The sequence below is a fragment of the Vicugna pacos genome, chromosome 5, assembly GCF_048564905.1.
Source record: "Vicugna pacos chromosome 5, VicPac4, whole genome shotgun sequence".
Lineage (NCBI taxonomy): Eukaryota > Metazoa > Chordata > Mammalia > Artiodactyla > Camelidae > Vicugna > Vicugna pacos.
This window is the reverse complement of record NC_132991.1, coordinates 31,414,262-31,429,393: the sequence shown is the minus strand read 5'-3', so window position 1 is coordinate 31,429,393 and position 15,132 is coordinate 31,414,262. Positions and strand designations below refer to the sequence as shown.

At 34.2% G+C, this 15,132-nt stretch overlaps 1 long non-coding RNA gene across 1 annotated transcript in view; it reads right to left on the bottom strand.

The window, feature by feature from the left end:
* LOC140696596 (uncharacterized) overlaps nt 1–15,132 on the bottom strand; it is a 60,748-nt gene that overhangs the window by 35,768 nt on the left and 9,848 nt on the right. The window contains exon 2 of the long non-coding RNA XR_012073091.1: nt 6,292–6,401. This is a non-coding gene — a long non-coding RNA (uncharacterized lncRNA). The remainder of the gene's footprint in view (nt 1–6,291; nt 6,402–15,132) is intronic.

Here is a 15,132-nt window from a genome sequence, read left to right as displayed (position 1 = left end):
TGGTTTGCAGGCCCAAGGTTTATTCTTTACTCTTCTTAAGTTGTGAAGGAAAAGCTGGGCTGGTCTAACAAGATAACTCACAAGTCTAGGAATGTGAAGGAGAGGCTGGGCTGGGCTAACAAGATAACACACAAATCTAAGTATTGGAATACTGATCTGAGTTCTGCTAGACTAACTTGTAAATCTAGGTTAATTAGTGTTGGTTTGCTGTTCATGTTTTTTGCTAGCCAGCTGGGTTTTCAAAGATACATATCTGGCTTTGGAATGTTGGTTTGCTGCATCCCTGCCTCCACTTTTGTGATGATAATGCTGCTAAAGCTGTTCCATGCCTATTGGCCAAATACCCCAAGCTTGTACTTTACCCTATAAAACCTCATGTGCACATCTTGAAGGTGCTCAGAGCTTCGGAGCGGAAGCCCCTCTGAGCCCACCGGCGTAATACATCAGAGTACTCCAACCCTCCGAGTGGTGCTTGTTTTTGACTGGCCTGTCGTTTCCGTAACAAAGTGACAACTAGTTAAGAAATCAGGCTTTTCCTGTTGGTATGGTAATATACTACTGAATTTTAAAATTGCAGTCTGCTCGAGCTCACAAAGGAAATTGTGCCATTGAAATTCACTTCAGTGTAAGCTAGTTTAGTTAAATATCAGATTGCCAATCAATAGGGAAATGGTGGAGACATCAGTGGATAACGATCATTTACTGCGTTAGGAAAGATCCTAAAACACCATTTTACACATACTAAAGAGTGCCATTGTATTGACATTTATACAATGAAATAAAGATACAGATTTCCATTAGGCTCTTTCCATTTGCAAGATTTACTTGATTATATCTGCTATATCCTGGTAAATTTATTTCCACTTTGCTAAAATCTTGATCTATTCTCGTACTGTGTCTTTTCATCAATAACTACATTGCTTGTTTTATCTTCTGGGGCCTAATTTGCAATCTCTGCAAGTGTATGTGTGATTAAAGAAAACAATTAGTCTGCTGAAGAAATGGAAAGGCATTTTCAAGTAAACTGACACCAGTCTTGCTAGAAACACCATGATTTTGAAAAGGCAGGATGCAGGTTTGAGGGCGAGTTGTAACCCTGCACTTGAAAGAGACATAAATAGTATAGTGAGACAGAACATGAGTGAACACATTGCCTGGGTTTATTTGTTTGAAAACCTGCAGTTGCTCTGACAGCTGTTGTATAAATACAGACAGGAAAATAATTTAATATGGCATACACAAGATTTTCTATTCTCATCAATAATGTTGATATGAACAAAACAGAATTTTTGCCTTCTGCTCTTTAGTCAGTCTTTTCTATTAATTAAAAGTTCTGTGAACTTTACCCCTGTATGACAGAAATGTCCCTTTCCCTTCTCTCACCTCTTTAAATGCAGATGTCACTCGGAAGGTAGACTCTAGAAATCTAAATCTCACCTTTTTCCTGGTAGGTTTCCTTGTTATTATGTAGAATGCAATGACTACTTTTTTTGATATTTTATTTGCTTTGGAATTTTCCCACTTAAAATGTGAAGTGCTAAGCTAAGCAATGGTTAAAAACAGATACTGAAAGAGAAGGTTTTCACTCTCTCCGACCCAGATGGTAATCAGTCCTGAGCTTTGCCTCTAGAATTCTGCAAGAACCATCGTTGCCCCAAGCTCTGCCTATGGTTCTTCAAGCAACTAGCATGGAGAGAACAATTTCATAGGGCAGAGAAACGCCTTTTTCTTCTTCCCTTCTAAATTCTCAACTGGTACCCTTGTAACAAAAGACAGATTAACGAGAGAAATATATACACATTTATTTAATTTAAGTTTTAAGTGACACGGGACCTTCATAAGGGAATGAAGATTCAAAGAAACAGTTAAACCTGGGTGTTTTATGCCAGGTTTGATGAAGAATGTAACGTGGTGCAGAGATGTGATAGGACAAAGGTGGGGCAGGGCCCATGCAAACTCTTCCCTGTGTCCCTTCGTTTCTGGAGATAAGGGTTCTCCTTTCCTTGAGTAAAGAGAGGACATCCCTCACATGAGTGTCTCATGACCTGCTTCAGGGGAAGGTCAGAAAGTCCTTCCTGCACATATCATTTCTCAGATTCCTTCAGCTTGAAATGTACACTATGCCAAGGGGCCATATGCAGGGGAGGTGTGTCCTGAACCACACAGACTTCCATCAGTTCATGTTTGAACTGAGAATAAAACTAAACAGCACAAATAACATAGTAAATCTCAAAACAGACAGTCTCAGGTACAGGGCTGGTGGGGTGAAATGCAGAGAGGAACACTGGCCAGCCAAGGCTGGACTTACTGCGGATAATCTCATCCCCTGCTGTCTCTTACCTTTGTAGGGATTTGGGTGGTACAGGGGAGAATCAATCAAGTTAGAAGATCCAGAAAGCTTTGTAACCAAGGTTTTGACCTTGCTACTGTGAGAAACCTGCTATTCTGAGACAAGAGCCTGGGGAATTTGCACAAGAGTGCCTTTGCTGCACTTCCTGCTGAGCTGGCTTGGCCACCTAAGGGGGAACTGCCTGGGACATTCAGTGCACAGTAGGTGTGCTTCTCTGCAGTTGTAAGACTGTGAGCTCTCAGGTGGCTGACAGCTCCGCCCCACAAAGAAACAAGCAGGTCTTAACCTGTATCATTGTTTTCATAACTATTCATCCCCTCTTTCACTTTAGAGCCTTACTCAGAGCAAAAAAAAGTTCAGCGATGAAGGGTTCAAGAATGCTCAAAGAGAGATGTGCTTTGTGTCTGGAGGAAAGTAGGGAGTAAGGTTCTTAGAAGGCACTAAGTAAGGAGGCAATCTTGATCGCAAGTGAAATAGCCCGTTGGAATTCTACCCCTGCCCTTCTCTCACTGTAACTCTAAAGACAATTTTCTGTACAATAGGGAAAATAATACCTAATTCACAGGGCTGTTATGAAGATTCAGTAAAATATTGTACATGAAGTACCTAGTCCAAAGCTTGGGCTAAATATATGCACATTTTTCCTTCAAATCTAAAGGTTCACAGCTCCCTCCACATCCTAAGTTACTTCCCCAAATCCAAATTTTACATAAATAAATCTATGGGTTTAAGAGAGCAAGTGAATCTCCATGACCCTCCTTGAAATTATCCAGTTAGTCAACATCAAATCTTCAGGCACTATCTAAACCACACCACCTCTCATAGCCACTTTGGAAAGTAACACTTGAGTAATATCTCTGTATGTGATTGAAAAAGATGTTATTTCACTTAAGAGAAGAGATGCAATTTGAACCTGAATGGCAGTCTAGGAGTTTTCATTCTCAGTTCAGCAATTTGCTAAGGAATTTTGATGACCTTGAGGATTTCAGAAACTTAAATGAACAAAAAGTACTCCCTTGTAAGCCCCATAACTAATGCAATAAAAATAATTACAGGTAAACTTTTGTTTTATGTTACACAATCTCAAATAATGATGCTAAAAAGGGACTTGTAAACCAGTGTCTAATTGTTTTTTTAGATCTCTGGAAAACATGTGCAGATTAATCACACATAGTTCACTGGCATGAGCAATCAAGAAAGCCAATTAATACTTTACAAAGCAAAAAAAAAAAAAAGTCCACAATTTATACTTCTAGAAATCTTCCATTGAAGGAAGGCCTATTATAATAGCCTTTGAAGAAATAGTTCAAATCACCACATTCATATTTAAATATGGGAAATAAAATTAAACACATTTAGAATTCTATGATGTTCTTCTAACATGTCTTGAACTAAATAGGTGCTTAATAAATATTTATTGTTAGATACACACACTTTGACCTTTGAAAATAGAACATACATTTAATTTCCTGACTTTCAAACACAATGCTTGAGCATAATCATGAATACAGTTATGTTTCTGGGAGATAGTAGCCTGGAAAGGAAGGAAAGACTGTGATAAACTACTCCTCAAATCATATTCTTTTCAAAGCAATGACCCAGGTCGCAGCACCACATTTTTTTATCATGTTAAGTATCATTTTCACACACACACACACACAAATACCCATCAGATTTGTAATCACGGCTATAAGAAAGAAAATATCTTAAAGATAGTGTGGTTGCAAACTCAACTAAGTTCTGCACTTGTTCTGAGAAAAGACTGGCTCTGGCTACAATCTATTGCAGGAACTTTCGGTGTTGTCCTGTCCCCTGCAGTGGATGAATTCAGCCCTTTCCACCATTTGGTCACAGCAAAATGTTTATTCACAAACAGCATACTTATTCCTACGATATCAACAAACAGACATCCAACATAGACTTTCACTTTTGTTTTCCTTTCTCAAAGCCTCTCTGAATTATATCTCCTGTTCGTTTATGATAATTTCCCTGGTAAATGAAACTATTGTGCCAATGGTTGTTACTGAGTTACTAATCAACTTTTCTATGTTTGATAAGATATTTCTGGAGATTCAACCTCCTTGAAAATTATTTGTGTTGGAGGAATATCAGGAACATAAAATATTGTGTCTGAGCAGATTTGCTCCCTTTTAATCTTTCTAGTAAAAGGTCACCTCAGGACCTGGTGAGTTTACTATAATCAAATTTGTAACTGAAAGAATAGATATTTTCTGATTTTCCCTGAGGAGCTGGTTTGCAGCTTGGCCAAATAAGCTGAGAGTAGAAAACTAAATGGATCCAATACCAACTGTGGCTCAGGCTCACTGGCTATTATAATCATTTTCACCCAGAGAAAAGGAAAATCAAATTAAGGTAAATAAAAAAAAAAACTTATTAGGAAATTTTACAACTGCCCTCAGAACCCTTAAAATGTTCCCATTCTACATTTTCTAAAAGTACTCCTTGTTTTCGTCATCTTCAATAATTACATTATGGACTAAGCAGAATGTATAAAGCAAAGGGGATTTAGCTTCAAGATATTAAGCAATACTCTTTACTATTGGAAATATCTAAAATATGTTTCTAATAATGACAGACTAGAAAGGATTTTAATCTTAGTTTGCTGTCATACACTTAAGTATGTTTAACAATTTTTATAATCCATATGTTGCTGAAAAAGTGTTTGGATTTTGGTATGCATATTAAATAAGTTAACACTAGCTATTGTATTGCATAAATCCTGAAATCTCCACCACTTAGTAATATTGAAGTTTATTCCTTGCTTATTTAAAGTTCAGCTAGAGACAAGGGAGGGGATAGGCTCTATTTAGTGATTCAGGAACTCAGATTGATGGAGGGTCTGCCATCTAGAATACATGTCCTCCAAGGTCACCTTAGACATAGACATCCAACCAGCACACACAGAGAAATAAAGACTGAAGTTTCAAATGAGAGATTTTTATAGGCCAGTGTTGGTAGTTAAATACATCACTGCCACGCACATCCTATTGGCCATAACTCAGTCACAATAAAGGTAGGTTTGGAAATAGTTTTAAAAAGAAAAGAAAGAACAGGGAAATAGTTACAGTAAACATTTAATCCGTGTCTTTTGTAGTCCTTTATTTCTATTAATATCCCCTTAATTCACATTATAATTTCAATATATGTTCCTTTAAAAATGTTTGATCCCCAGATATAATTTTTAAGCCCATGAAAGAAGCCAAAGAACATTCTTCTCAAATTATGTGTACCTGCAGATAGTGAGTTTCTTTTAACTCATTCTGAACAATAAAATATTTTATATATATATGTATATATAAAATCATGGTTAATAATGAGACAGGTATTTGTTATAAATATCAGTTCATGTAAAAGAGAGCTTGCAAGGGAATAAAGGTGTAACATATGTTGACAGTACCTAACCACATCCACTGGAACCCTGTGTACATGTTCAAAATGCCTATCCTTCAACAGCCACAAGAGTTACTCAAGGCTCACACCTGTAACTTCTCCAGTAACTTCTGAGACTTGTCCCTGGGCAATTGAAATCACTTATCTGGGAGTTGCCTTTTACAACCAGATGTTTAATAATTTAAAGACTGGTAGGGATTACAAAAGTTTTTGCTTTCTTGCCTAATACTGGGACAGAATCTGTACTGCAGTGTAAGCTCCAGAGTTTCTTGAGGAATAGTTGGAGGCTGGACATCAGCTGATGCCAGGACCTCGTACTGCTTCTGTCCTTTCTACCTAACTCCCTTACAGGTTTCTCCAAATGCCAGTCCCTTAGCAAGTCTCTTTCAAGACATGTTTCGATCTGTTTCTAGGGAACCGGAGTCCATACAGAAGATAAGTCATTTAAAATATGTCTTTAAGTCTCTGGCATCTCTAGACATATTTAGTGCACGTGGTAAAGCTGCAAAGACTCTGAATTTACATTTTACCTTCTGGAAAATATGTCTGCATTGTCTCAACGAATCAGGCTTTTCTTGTTTTACAACTATGCTGAGAATCTTTGGTTTCCTTGATACTCATCAGGAGCACACATGAAAAACTAGGAATAAAAATAAGAGAAAAGAATAAAACTTGAGAACCAAGATCCAAGGAAAGAAAGTTGGCCTCAGCAAGTTGATGAATAGAAAAGATGGCAATGCAAAGTAAATTGATTACTGGCAGGAACTATTTCAAGTTAACGTTGAATCAGTAAGTGCATGTGTAATTAGAGTCAGGTATATTTCATGTCCTAAAACAAATTAGGCATGCACTGAATGACTCTGGCTTATACAAGGTTAGCTTACATTAATAGAATATTTTTAAATAGATGTAATTATTTGGAAAATTTAAATGTACCGTATAAATCTGGCAATAATTGCAGACAAAAATATAAAGGTGTTACATTTGCCAAATTAATATATAGATGTTTTGCAATCAAAAGAAAATTTCAGTAAATGTGTGTATGTGTGGAAACTGGTAAGTTGATGATCATAATTATCTGTAAATGTAAAGGGCAAGAATAACATTATAGTGAAGAAGAGCAATCCTTATACTTATCCTACTGGGTATCAAGATCTGTTATAAAAACTCAAAAAGTATGAATGAGGAATAGATGAATGAAACAAAATGGAGTTAAAACACGAAATTATACCTCTACCCCAAATACATATCCACATCTTAATTGCTGTAACCGTTACCTTAAATGACAAAAAAAACTTTGCAGATATGTTTAGGCACAAACCATCAAAGAGATAAATAATTGAAGGATTTATTTATAATAATAGAGGGTTAAGAATCAAGAGAAACAAGAATGGATATATAAGAAAATTTACCCTTTGGATATATTAGATACCTAAAATATTTTTATTTTAAATTAGCAAAAGAGAAAAATGATCTCTGTGAATAGTCTAAACAATAGACCAAATCACAAGTTTCAGTTAGCCAGAAAGATACAACAATGCTAAGTTTATATATGCCTAGTAAAACAGCTTCAAAATAAATGAAGCAAGTGTTTATAATAATATAAAGCTAAATAAATATTACATATTACAGACAAAGTTATATATTTTACATACAAAGTTACACAGACAATCAAGTTTTATAAGGCTACAGTTATGTATTTAAAGACAAATCCACAAATCTAGAGAATAAACACACACATACAAATCTCGAGTATCCAAATGTCAACAATAGAAAGAGTAGAAAGAGTTGTATATATACATGGTGGAATGCCATTCATTAAAATTTCTTTGAACACAATGAAATTAAGCTAGAAACAATAAGAAAATATGAGTAGACAATCCTATATTTGTAAGTTTACAATACAATTGCAAATAAAGTAGGCTGTCCTAATCTGTGGGTTCTGTATCCACAGATTCAACCAACCACAGATCAAAAATATTTCTCCTCAAAATTCTAGAAAGTTTAAAAAAACAAAACTTGAATTTGCTGCACACTGGCAACTATTTAAATAGCTTTTATGTTGCATTAGATATTACAGGTAGCCCAGAGATGATTTAAAGTACATGGGAAGTTGTAGGTTAAATGAAAATACCACACCATTTTATAAAAGACTTCAGACTCCCCAGTTTGCAGTGGGTCCTGGAACCAATTCCCCATGGATACTGAGGGACAACTGTAACAAATGGATCAACAAATAAATGATAATGAGAATTTTAATGTAGTTTAAGATGGATCATATAAAAATACAAGGGATACAGCTAAAAGGTTACTTTGAAGAAAATTAAGCCCTATGTATGTATTAAAAGAATAAGGACTTTTGAAATAATAAAGTATTCACTCTAAGAGCTAAGGAGGGAGGGACCAAAATCAGCAAATAAACCCAAAGAAAGTAAAAGGAAGGAAGTAATAAAGATTAAAGTAGGAAATAATAAAATAGAAACAAACATATAATAAAAGATTCACAAGCTAAAAGTTAATTTTTTGACAATATAAATAAAATGTAAACATCTGTAGTGAAACTGATTAAGAAAGAAAGAAGACACCGTAAAACAATTTCAGGAACGGAACGGGTGCATCACTACAGAAACTTCAACATTACAAATATATCCAAATGCTACCATGAACATTACACCAAGAAATTTGAAAACGTAGGTAGGATGAAATAGACAAATTCCTGGAAAATTCCAACTTATAAAAGCTAACTCAAGAAGAGACAGAAACAGTGATGGAATCCAGGATTTACAGAACCATGGCTCGTCACAGTTTCAGATATTGAGCCCATGCAGACTATGCAGTACCAGGGAAAGTTTGCTTCTTTTGGGTAAGAGTGATTCTTATCAGTCTGCTTTGACAGTTTAATCCTTTATATAAGCACAGTTTTATTTCCTCTAAAAAAATACTGGATTTAAATTTTATCAAATATTAACAGTAAGTTTTTTGGTGGATAGTGCTGTATTTGTTATATTGTTGGGGGGATTTTATTTAGTGTTTTAGTTTACAAAATAAAATTTTAAAGTAAGTTTTAGGAAATGTAACATACTTGATAACACTGCATTTTTGCTCGAGTATATTTTATTTAAAACTTATTTAATAGAACGAATACTCTATAAAATTATTTAGCAACTTACGTATTCTTTAGCAAGTTGCAAATGTGAAAACTTTTTATGCAGCAAGTTGTTATGAATAATTCTGAAAACCTGAAAGTAAAAGTATATTATAGAAACATTTATTCATAGCTGGTGTTTCTAAAATGTAAAGTGGTTTTCAAGAGAAGTTAGTGACATATTTAGAAAGCCATTCTCACATATATTCACTAAACAGTGTCAACTGGTCTTCAGTGTTATAATATTAGTCAGGTACCGCAGCTAGAGAACCATCTCTTGCACAAATGACTCAATTTTCTAAGGCCAGGAACTATTCTGGGCTTTAAAAATCATTTTAGTTTCTGAAAAATCTCCTTCTCATGTCTCTTTTTATTTAGATGTTGTTTTATCTTCTACTTTCAAAAAATTGGAAAGAAAGTCTTTTTTATGAAGTAATATATATATAGAGAGATGCAAATATAGAACTTAGGTCAATTTTTAAATCCTCATTTTAATAAACAGCAATAAATTAATTTTCTTGTATCTGAATTATAAATGTGAGCACTATCTATGATTTGTTCAATATTAACTTGATTTTTATCTCTCTGTTCCTTGAAGGACAAGTTAAATTAGAGTACTAAATAATGACTCAAATACAATCCTACACAGTCTTCATATCAAAATATTCTCTAATCATCAGGGAAATGCAAATAAAACCCCAGTGAGATATCACTTCACACCTGTCAGAATGGCTATCATCCAAAAGACAACAAATAGCAAATGTTAGTGAAGATGTGGAAAAAAGAAAACCCTCATACACTGTTAGTGGGAATGTAATTTGGTAAAACCGCTATGGAAAACAGTATGGAGTTTCCTCGAAAAATTAAATGTATAACTGCCATATGATCTAGCAATTTCACTCCCAGGTATTTTTCCAAAGAAAACAAAAACACAGATTTGAAAAGATATATGCACCCCTACGTTCACTGCAGCACTACCTAGAAGATATGGAAGCAACCTAAGAATCCAAAGATAATTAATGGATAAAAAACATAGAATATCACACAGAATGAAGAATGAAAAAGAATGAAATCTCACCGTTTGTGACAACATGGATGGACCTAGAGAGCATTATGCTAAGCAAAATAAGTCAGAGGGAGAAAGACAAACACCATATGATTTCCATAATTCATGGAATCTTAAAAACAAAACAAACAAATATGAAACAAAAACAGACTCATGGGTACAAAGAACAAACTGACGGCTGCCAAAGGGGAGAGGACTGCAGGGATGAGTAAAACAGATGAGCGAGAGGGAGATTAAGATTAAGAAGTATGAACATCCAGTTATAAAATAAATAGGTCATGGATGTAATATACAGCATAGGAAATGTAGTTGACAATATTTTATTAACATTATTTGATGATAGGTGGTACCTGAGCTTACTGTAGTGATCATTTTATACTGTATTAAAAATATTTAATCAATAGACATATACTTGAAAATAACATAATATTGTAAATCAATTATAACTGAACAAATAAGAGGCATAGAGAGAGAAATGCAACCACATATTTAAAAAATTTCTTTAAAAAGACTAAGAATATTGGCAGCATGGGGGGAAGCCCGCTTGTCCCCTTGCTTATGTTTGCATAAATTTCCGTAAGCCTTTGAAGGGAAAGTTAGCAGTATCTGTGATATTTAATATGGGCTTCATTTTTATCCCAGAAACTTCATTATTAAGGATTCTATACAGTCACGTGTATACAATAATACAAAAGTATTCAGAGTCATATTGCTTCTAGTAGCAAAATTACAGTGATAGCCTAAAAGCTTATTAAGAAGAGAATGACATTAGATCATGTTACTGTGAAATATTATATGGCCATTCAATAAAATCTTTGTATAGGAATGAAAATATAGCTTAAATACATTGCTATGCTTAAAAACCCTCTTTACCTTTTCTAATCATACATACTGGGGAAACAGATTCACACACTGGTGGTGGAAAGGGAATAGAAAATTGTAAGAAGAAAATGCTAATAAAAGAGCAGAGAAGTATATCAATTTTTCAGTTTAAATGTTGGCTCTACCCTTGAAGAAACTAGTTCAAACAAAACATGTCTTATTTTTAACAATTTTCTCTCTGATGAGTCATTTCGGAAAAGGACTGTGCCCTGGTGAATTGCCTGATTTACTACTACTGTAACGTATACCACAGATTAATCTCACATCTATTCTATAAACTGCTACCGTGTGTATTCATCATTGCTCTCATCATAGTCAAGGTGTTTTATCAAACTTCTGATGGATCCCCTGCAGCTAAACACTATTATCATTGACCTGTTAATGCAGACTTGAGGACTTGCGATGAAATCTACGTCTACGTTGTACAAGTGAGTCAATCAAAACAACTTTGTCATCCTCCTAAAATGAAAAAGTATAGCACGTAGTATAGAGTACATGTTCAGTCTGAAGCAACTGAATAAAAAGATAAATCTTACTCTCGTTTTGCAAGTCATCCCCATTTAGATCTTCAGGGCATTTCTATTCAGATAATGTCAAAAGTCAGTTCTCCCCATTAGTTGGTTGTGACACCAAAAAATGTGTAACTCCTCAAGTTTCTTTTCTCTACAAAGTAATATCTGTAAAGATATTTCATTTGATGAAAAGTTGAAGGGACTGGAATGAGAAGTTTAGACAGATATTTATAATATATCCATATCTATTTTAGGTCCCCAAATTTCAAACATGAACAACACAATTTCTAATCTCTTCAATTCACAGGTGTCTCTTTTGACAATTTTCAACTCTCTTGAATATCCAAACCCTCAATCATGGAAAATAATTCAATGTTTCTTAAATCACTCATATAATCAAGCTAAAATGATGCATGATTAGTCATTGTTATAATGAAAGGGGAAGATGTAAGTAAATATTTATAAATGATAGTCAAGATGTGATCGTTTTGATGAAATTCATTTTTCCACAAAAGCTGATGAAATAATCATTTTAATGTTGACAACCTTTTTTGGACAAAAGACAATTAAAAGTAAGTATTAAACTATCAAGATTGCAATTTATTCATCTTATGAGCTTAAATTGTTGCTCATAGTACAAAAATGTTTTCATATAAAAACCTTCATATAAAAATTTCATTTTCTTATAAAAATTCCAAGCTGTTTTAAGTTTTTTATTGAAAAAAAATTTTCTTCTAAATGATGATGTTATTCAGTCCTCAGAAAAATCCCTTAAAGTACAGTACGTAATCTTCTTATTAGAGTGAGAAATCTAAAGTTCAGGCAGTACAGGATACTTACACAAGTTCTACAGCACAGATTAATAAAGCATGGACTTGAGAACTAGACAGTCTGGGTTCAAATTTCCACTTTTCATTTATTGGGTGACTTTGTGGAAGTTACTCAAACTCTCTGTCTTCAGTTTCCTTATCTATAAAATGGGGTGATCGAAATGATAGTATCTTTTCCAAACCCTTATTATGCTAAATAAATGAGTTTAAATGCTCCTAAATAGTTCTTGGCACATAAGCACAATATTAAGTATTGGATATTATAATTATAACTCTGGTAACTGATGAAGTCTAGACTTGAACTTAAATCTTTTGATGCCAACTTTAGACTTTGGAGTAAGACAAACCTGGATTTCATTCTTACTCAATCAGGCAAAAGCTGTGTGAATTTTGGGTGAGCAATTTTCTTCATAGATAGAATAGGAATAAAAATTCCATGTACACATAATAGACTTATTATGAGGATTACATTTGTCAATATAATACAGAAGCTAAATAGTGCCTCATATAGACCAGCAGTACAGTAAATGATAATTTCATCTTCAACTCCTAGGCAAGTACTTTAATGCCTCTACTTACATATGATATGCTGATCAATTAGTATTTACTTAAAACTTAATGCACACACACAGGCTCTGCTGGATTTACTGACTCACTTCTCAAAGGTACTCCATAAGGCATCATCCTCATTCTACAGATGAGGAAACCAAGGCAGAGAAAGATCAGACAATGTATCAAAGATCATTAGACTAAGTGATGGGATCAGAATGAGAATCTGAACAGTGTCGTATCCAACACTGCATTCTGTGGCTTCAGAGTGTATCCATATTTAGATGCAGTTCCTAATATGATAACTTTTTTTAAACAGAACACATAAAACTGGTATCTATTCTGGAAACTCAGGAGTCAATACTGCCTAAACATGCTTCCTACTACCAAATATTTAGAAATACTGAAACAAATACAAAAAAATGTTCCCTCAAATTAAGCAATATGCCCAGAGGTTAGAAATGACAAAAGAGTGGCAACAAGAGTTTTAATCAGTTGTCAGGGGTACGCCAATCTCTACAGCTGAGAGACTTCTGACTGAACAGGTACACAGTGGACAGAAGACTTTGGAATCAAGCAAGGTGGGGGGTTGGCATGCCCCACAAAAGTCAGATCCTTAAAGATCATTTACTGGCCCAAAAAGGGGATGGACTGGGAATACATCTGTCCTGGCCAAGGCTCTGAGTGGAATAAAATGTCTCTGAGAATTTACAATCACTGGATTGAGATTCAGTGGTTTGTCCTGCAGTTGAATGAATGTAAGCTCACAATTCACACAGATAGGGAATGAATGTTATGAATGAGAATTGGCAAAAACAACACACTTTAGTCCCATGAGAGTTTTGTGCATTTAAATTATAAGATGTGGAATACAAAATTGTATATTAAATAGAAATTTAACAGTCTATTATAGAGGAAGACAGGATTTTTAAAGTAAATTAATTAATTACAATGATGAAATAAATGCTTAAGTTACTAGTAAGAAAAATAAGGACCTGACCAAGGAACATCAATTCCTTCTACAGGACACAATCTTAAAAGTCTAGGCATATTTGAAAGGAAATTAGAGTGTATTTAAGGAAACAAATGCAATCATTAAAATAAAATATAACTCCAAGGACAGGTTAAACAGCACACTTGACACTGCTAAAGACAGATTAACGATGTGGAAATATGAATCTGAAGGTACAACCCAAAATGTAAGAGATGGAAAATAAAAAGCTCGTGAAATGTGAACGAGTGGAAAGTTCTCACAGAGGTCCAACTTGAGTTCCAACCGTCTGATTCACGGTGCATATTGATGCAGCATTCTTAATAACAGCAGAAGACGAAAGAAAGGGAAAAATGTTTTTAAGATGCTGCAAAAAGTCAGAGTTAAAACATACTCAGATTAGACTTATTGAAAACCGTGGGTGCAATAAAGGCATTCATTGTGACACAAGAATAAAATAAAGCCATTTTCAGACAAATGAAACTTTACCATCAATATTCACTAAAGGAATTTCTGAAGGATGTACTTTAGGAATAAGGAAAATGTGAAAAATTATCATGGAGAAACACCTAACATTCACCACAGCAAGGTGAACAAAGAAATGAGAAAGTAAGTACTAAGATGTAATTGAAGAGTAATTGAATAAAAAAAAATAATAGTATAACAACCTCTATTTGGGGAATAAAAGTTCAGTGCTTGAGTTCTTTCTGCCAACAATAGCATGTAAGTCAGGACTGACAGGTCAGACATAAAATAGTTTTAAGGTTTTGTATTATTCAGAAAGAAAGTAGAGGTTGATTTGCTTTAGACCTTGTTAAGTATAGAAAAATTTTAAAGTACCCAGAAGAATACATATACAGTATTTAATACCCAAACAGTTATAGGAGACTTAGGTATTGCAAAAGAAGAGAAGAAAGGAGGTTAAAAAAATAGAGAAAGCAGGTCTTATAGAAAGCACAATAATAAGGGATAGATAAATCCAAATATGTCAGTAATCACAAGCAAGGTGAATAGAGTAAGAATGTTTGGTGATCAAAGATTTTCTGGATACAAAAGAAAATTCACTTGCATACTGTTTAACAGATTTACATTAAAGACACAGTTTGAAAGTTAGGGGAAAAAGAAAAGAAAAAATGCCTAGTCAAATCTAAGGAAAAGAATGCTGCTGTTGCTATATTAATTAGAGGCTAAAATAGTCTTTTAAGACACAAAACACTGTCAGGGAGCAAAAAGGTCATTACTAAGGAACAAAATGTTCACTTTTTGTTCTGTTCTAAACTTGAAAGTTTATTAACACAGCCTCATCAAGCAAACATTCTCCATCAAATGGAGATTTTAACTTTCTTACTAAATTGGTAGCTCAAGTTGACACAAATTTATGGAAACCATTTTAACA